Source organism: Mytilus edulis, chromosome 2 (assembly GCF_963676685.1).
Source record: "Mytilus edulis chromosome 2, xbMytEdul2.2, whole genome shotgun sequence".
Lineage (NCBI taxonomy): Eukaryota > Metazoa > Mollusca > Bivalvia > Mytilida > Mytilidae > Mytilus > Mytilus edulis.
The window spans coordinates 40363805-40371561 of NC_092345.1; positions in this window are offsets into that span (position 1 = coordinate 40363805).

Below are 7757 nucleotides of genomic sequence, written 5' to 3' on the forward strand. Positions count from 1 at the left end.
GAATACTGAATGTATGGTGTCCAATCTAATTAAAAACCGATCTCTCATCGCTCCTGTTTCTGATATGTCGCGTGGGAGATCTAACGAAACCGGCTTTGAGGTCACATGTGAGTGAACTAAAAGTCATGAATTTATAAAGATATGCAAATGAGTTGACGACCTATTAATAAGCCAATCAAAAAAGTTTATGAATTATTATGACTGACGATTTCGTCGTAAATAAAATGAGTTACATCCCTTTGCCTTACGTTAAACTTTCAAGATCGTGGAAGACTCAATTTCATTGGTCGAAAAAGACACACCTACGGAGGTCACTCACATGGCCCGAGACCACAATTAATTCTCCTATCATTTCTTTATAACGTTTTGTCGCATTAAAAAAAATTGAATTGTTCTTTTTGTCTAATTTTTTGTGTGAGTAATGTACAGTTCAAGTCCCAAAACATATGCAATTTTCAGAAAAATTGCATGTTTACATCATACAAATTTGGCCAATACACATCGATACCCCTATAGGCAAGTCAAGAGATGTTCCGAAAAGTGTAAATATAACCTTTTTGCACCTGGCCTAATCACTCTTTCCTTATTAAAATCAGTTAAAATAAAACATCCAAAAGTTTATTTCAGCTCTCTTCTTTCATTCCCACCCCAGAAAAGCTAAGAAATGAATGAGAAAGGGAAAGAAAAAAAATAAAGAAAAAATACACTATAATTAAAGGGAACTATATTCGTGAACAACGAAAAGCGGGGTCATTAATTGTGGTCTTGGGCCACATGTGACCTCAAAGCGGGTTTCGTTAGATCTCCCACGCGACATATCAGAAACAGGAGCGATGAGAGATCGGTTTTTAATTAGATTGTATGGTGTCGCAATGAACGTTGTGCTATCCACAAATGTGGGAGGTTGTTGATATAATTTTGACAATACTATCCGGTATTCACGCTGAATTTAAGAGTAAGATCAAATATCAGTACATGGAGGTTGATACATTTTTTACATTCATACCATATACTAGTAAACGTAAACCTTGTAGGTGTCGACATTTTGAAATGGTAATTTGAAAACAATTTTAAAAAAGTCAACGATAAGCATAGGATCAAGTTGAAGTGACCAATCGAGACCAATCGAAATTGGAAATATAAATATTGTCACTAAGGTGACACTATATTTAACTTTGATACCTACGAGGGGCTTCAATGATGGTACATTTTTAGGTGTAGATCCATGAATTTGAAAATGTGGCCTGGGGCCTAGTTAGAAATCGTTAGGATAGATGGCTCAATATCTTTAATTGTTTTTACATAGGCGGTAATGGTAACGTTTTTTCCTGTAGCTCAGTCCATATCGTAAACTTGGATATGTATGATAGCTCGTTTCGAAGCTGTGACATTTTCACATATGTGGTTAAATTTTCGGGGCACGAAGTGAGATTACTTTTTCCGTAAATTAGCAAACCCCGAACATCCTTTTGTGATGCGGCTCCTTGTGGTAAAATATCCCCTTTTTAACACAATAAGTTCTTTTAAAATTTAATACTTTGAACACATTAAATAGCTCCATAGTTTTTACACATTTATTCTATGTTCCTCTACATTCCTAATCACCACAAATAATTAAGTTCAGTCATTTGTTAAAAATAGAAACATGTCCAATATCACTGCACAGAGATTTTTCTTTAAACGTGACTTTTGAGTTCCTCATTTCGAGGCGCATTAGGGATGTTGTCCCAGATGCTTGTAAAAAGGAAATATACATTTATCATATATGTAGCTCCGTTACGGGTCGGTGGCCCCCTAAATCCACCTCTGTTTTTAAATAGCGACTAAAAGGAAACGCAATATTTTTGTATCAATGGATAGTTCCGTATTTGTTATTTGCGCATTTTTTAAGTTATCGTATTACAATAAAGTACAAGTACGTCCAGTCAAAATGGGGTGTGTTAAGAGAGTGCCACGCTAGCTTTTCTGTGTGACAAATTTTTGCCGTTTTGGCCATACACCAATGTTGCTGTCGAAAAACCAGGACATATAAACGCTGAATTTTAAGTTTAGCATTTACATGCGGAACGCTGAAAACCGAATATTTGAAAGTCAAGTAAAATATATAAGATCCGAAACTATTGAAAAAATGTATAGTCGTACGATAACTTAAAACAGCATTAATAGCAAATACGGAACTATCTCTTCATACAATAAAAAATCCCGTTTCCTTTTTTTGCTATTTGTAAACATCGGCCTTCAAAAAGGGGGATATTTTTTTGTCGATGTGAGAATTTTGTAATCGCGCGAAAAATTTCTTCTAGTTTTTCAACGCTATCAATCAAATTATTTGGTTCAAAATTTAAAACTAATCCGGATTTTGGTTTGTCATCTGCTTTAACAGATTATTTCTTTCAGCAAATTATGGATCAAATATTTAAAAAAAAAAAACAAAAAAAAACATGGTCGTTCCCTGATAAGGACCCCACCTTTTCAAATTCATTGATCCGCACATGAAAAGTGCATCATTATTGAAGCCCCGCGTGGAAGTATCCAAGTCAAATAAAGTGTCACCTTATTGACAATATTCATATTTCCTATTCCCAAATTGATTACCAATTACCGTTGATATAAACTTTCAAAAATTTCACTTTTCCAAATGTCAACACCTACAAATGGTTAGATGTGGGCTTAATATACAGCAGAAACTATTAGATTATTATGCAGACTGAAAATAATGTTTATGGTATACGTTATATATGATATGAATGTATTCAGCTTTTACAAAACCAGAACGATCAGTTGGATGTTAACGTTTACTTTATTTGACATTTTTTTTTTATCATATTTATCACATTATTTGACATTTTTTTCAATTTGATTCGAGCGTCACTGGTGAATCTTTTGTAGACTGGCGTCTGGCGCAAATACAAAATTTACATTCTGGTATCTATGATGAGATTATTTAGATACCTTACAACAGTTTCTTAGCTCAAGCTACTTATATTTGATCTTTTTCTTAAATTCGTCGTGTATAGAGGGTAGAAGTGTAAATTAGATATCAACAACCTCCAACAGTCGCGGCTAGCGCAAAGTTCATTGCGACACCAAGGATTCAGTATTCCTACCGTACCAATACTTTGAACTGAGGCTCTTAAAAGCTTGCTGGTAGGTTGGTTCAAATGATCAGTGTTGAAGACCGTACTTTGATCTATAATGGTTTACTTTAACAAATTATGACTTGGATGGAGAGTTGTCTCATTATAGCACTCATGCCACATCTTCTTATATGTACAATATATAATCGTCGTGCAATCGATATAAAATGAAAACAAAGCGTTAAGAATTGAATGCGAAGCGCTTTTCTATAACTTTCTTCATCAGTAATGATCCAAGGTGATTATTAGACGGCCAACATTTTATAAAGAAGAAGTTGATAAAAGCTTAGAGGATGATCTTTCAAAATCTGCATTCAATGATTTCAGCTGTCGACATCATTGCAGATAGTAAGATAAAGCAAAACGAAAAGTAATACACGTGTATATTAAGCCACTTTCAGTATTGCTTAAATTTGAGTAGAAATATATACATACTCAACCCTACCATACTATTTGGCTAACTGCGGGTTCATCAGTATTCACTGTTTCTCCTAAATGGCCGCTGGGAAAACCAAATAGTTCTGAAGTATTCGTTTCGTTTCGCCTTTATTCAGTTTCGTATAGACGTTAAGCACGTTATTGCGTCCATGCCGTGAAATACGACAGAGCAATTTGATAAATAGCTCTTCTATGAAATCTAAATAGTTCAGCTTTATGAAATTTATATCCATTGATTAGGCAGGTATTACTGTTTCCAAAAATATAAAAAAATATTCTTTAACTTTTCATAATAGTTTCAAATAATGATACAAATATTGCCAAAACATCAAAAATATGCGTGTCAGACGTAACAAATTATTCGCAAAATAACATTTGCGGGAATTTTTGTGGTCTAAAAAAGAGTTTAAAATCTGCGAAAATTCGCATGAATGATAAACGTCATATATAATTTATGAAGTCATTGCTGTTTTTTGTGTTGATGGAACGGTCAAAGCTGATTTTTTCAAAAATGAATAATCCTCGCCTTGGTCAGGTTTTGGAAAATGGTAAGTTATCAAAAGTTACCGCTGTTTAAAATATCGGAATTTTACAACACTCGCACCACAAATAAAAACGCATTGGCTTCGGGAAAATGTCTTGCAAGATTGTCCAATGTCGAATTTCGACGCTTTTTACCAAAACACTGTCAGTTTGACTCTAATTAAAATAATTACGCTTATACAATGGTCAATATTAGCAGCTTGTAATTGCGTGCAAGGAAGTATCCAAATTCTCATTAAAATTGCTTGCGTCAAGTGATAACGAATCATATGAAACACTAGAACACACCCGTGATATCGCGGGTCTGTGGCTGAATTAAAGAATATAACTATGCGTAAGCCTTATTTTAGTATTGGTATTGTCATCTGATAAAGTCATGCCGATTATAAGATGCACAGTTTTCTCTGCTTTCAAGTTCAACATCTTTCTGTTTGAACCCGTCGACCTGGAACTTATCAATTATTGGTATTATTAATTTTATTTGGAAAACAAAAGTCCCTGGAAAGGAGTATTTTTTAATCAACAGCATTATCCTTAATGAGTTATAATTAAAGTTGAGTTCTTTGATTCGCTGTTTTACGTCATTCCGGCTTACAAATTGAAAACTGTACATGCTGTACCTATACGCCTTATTTTAAGTCCAGAATTATATTATTCGTATTGTCATCTTAAAAAGTCATACTGATTAAAATACTACAATCGGTAACAATGTGACAATGATTGAATTTAGTAAGTGTCAACCCTGCATAAAAGCATAAAAGATTTATTTAAAGTCGGTTATACATATAACAATACAACATAAGCTTTTATCCGACATAAAAAGGACAATGCTGTGATTACGACCCGTGTATATAGCAAAATCCTAAATACAGCGTTTGGTGGTGCGCCTGTCAGATGCGGAACGTACAGATAAGGTAATAGGTAACAGGTGAATATAGTACTATTGGTATCGGTATCGGATTCGACCCGGAACTTCTTTATTATTGGCAATATTAATTATGTGGGAAACAAAGGGGTCTGGAGTGGTGTAATTTTTAATCAACAGCATTGTACTATATTAGTTAGATATAAAGTTGAATTCTTCGATTCATCGTTTTTACGTGATGACGGCTGATAAATTGGACCTCGTAATTTTAGTATTATAGATATCTCTATAGCAACTTAAGATGCTATTTTAATGCTTATTCAACAGGTCAATTAATAAGCTATTGCGCATGTATATGAAAGGTGGCAATAGAAAGAACAGATGTATTCCGAATAACATCCGGTGTTCCGAAAGACTACGGACATCGTCCAATATATACTGCGTAAACCCTCAGGGGTTTACGCAAATAAATTTATTGAAAATTTAACAAATACTCCTTTTTATCTCATTGAATCGATTGGAGATGTTGATGAAGCAGCTAATTATTGGTATAATTTATTTCTGAGCACCCTAGACAAACATACTCCTAAGAAAATTAAAAGGGTGAAAAATACCCAACAACCAGAGTGGTGGACTTCTGATATAAATAGCGCTAGACACCAAAGAGATTATTTTCAAAGAATTAGTGATATATATAATTATAAAATTTGGCGTAATAAGGTTACATTTTTAGTAGAACAGGCAAAGAAAAAATATTTCTAAAATGCTATTTCAAATTGTAAAGAGAGTAAAACTATTTGGAAGTATGTCAAAAGTCTAAATCCCAAAAAAGTACATAATAGTATCACGCATTTAGAATATAAAAATAGTGTAATTCAAAATGATGTTGAGATAGCAAATACATTTAGGCCACACTTAAAAATATTTTGGTTTGCCCAAACCCTACCCAAAGGCTGAGACAGTGGCCGTAGGTAGGTAGGCATTTTCTTTTTTTTTTTCAAAAAAAGAAATTGAAGTATCAGATGTTTATTAGTCTTCATGCCTATTTGATTAAAAAAACCTTCTTCAAATCAGGACAATAAAAGAATTTGAGTAGGCAGCTTTTTTTTTGGGTAGGTAGCATTTGGGCAAACAAACCTATTATTTATTATGGCCTTGATGTGCATTTCACAAATATTGCTGAAAGTATAGTTGATAACAAATTATGTAATAATGATGACGGTGACAGTTTTGATGCACTCAATAAATTTGTAAAATCAAAGTTACAAACGGGTAGTGAAAAATTCATTATACCAGAAATGAGTATTTTAGATGTAAACATGTATTTAAAAAAACTTGACAAGTCTAAAGCAACTGGTTTAGCTGATGTCGGACCAAATATTTTGAGTATGTGCAGCGATGTCATTGCACCAGTCTTGACATATATATTTAATCTAAGCATCAAAAGTGGTAAATTTCCAAGTATTTTTAAAACTGCAAGAGTTTGCCCAAGTTTTAAAAGTGGCGATGCCTGTAATCCTGATAATTATAGACCAATAGCAGTTTTGCCTTGTCTCTCAAAAATCATAGAACGACATATAGCAAAATAGTTTGTATATATTTTTAAATAGTAATGACCTTCTTAATACTACACAGTCAGGTTTCAGACCTAAACATTCGTGTACTACTGCACTTACTAAAGGAGTAGGTCCGGTAAGGGCCGATTTTGGCCCCAAATTTCAGTTTCATCTAACGAGATATTTAGGACACTTTTTAAACACTTAAGTGTCTATTTCAATTGATTCGATTAGTTTATGTTAAAGATTTTAACTGATTCAGTCATTAAAAACGCTCCAATTGAAGCTTAAATATGAAAAATCTATCAAATATGCCAAAAAATGTCACTTTTCAAATGGTTTTCGTCAAAAATGAAAGTGGCCGCATCCGTGTTCATCCTCAACCTTTATATATGTTATGTATTATCACCCAATACAACTTCCATTTCAATATTATGAATGAACACGAATGCGGCCACTTTCATTTAAGACGGAAACCGTCTAAAATTTAACTAAAATGCTATAATTGTGAAGATTTCAGTAATTTATCATGACTTTATGGTGCTAGTACACGATATATATGCATTGTATTGTCAAAAACAGCACATATTTATGTAGCAGAAGCATTCTACTTTCCAAAAAATAGCTAAAAGATTACATTTTCACAATTTTGCAAAACTGCTTAGTTTTGGGGCCAAAAAGGGGTCTTACTGAACCTACTCCTTAGTAGATGAATGGTTAGCAAAAATAGATAATGGAGAGATAAACGGAGTTATTGTTTTGGTTAATCATATAATTTTATTGAAAAAACTTGAATATTATAATGTTTCAAATTGTACACTAGACTGGTTCAAGTCATACTTGTTTGAATGAAGCCAACAAGTTAAGGTCAATAACGTCATGTCTAATACTAAATGCATAAAAACTGGGGTACCACAAGGTTCTATCCTGGGCCCTCTGTTATTTATTTTATATATCAATGATTTACCACTTAATATAGAACATTCATTAATAGATTTATATTCAGATGATTCTACATTATATTGTAAAGGTAATAATTTACTTCAGTTAACTTCTAACCTTCAAAATGATAATCATGTAATTGAAAACTGGTGTTCGCAAAATTGTATGAAATTAAATGCCAAAATGTGTAAATCAATGATTAATCCGAAAACAAAGGTGAGAGATTCAAATTGTAAAATCAGCCACTGGATGGTAGAATTTCTATCAATCATTCAA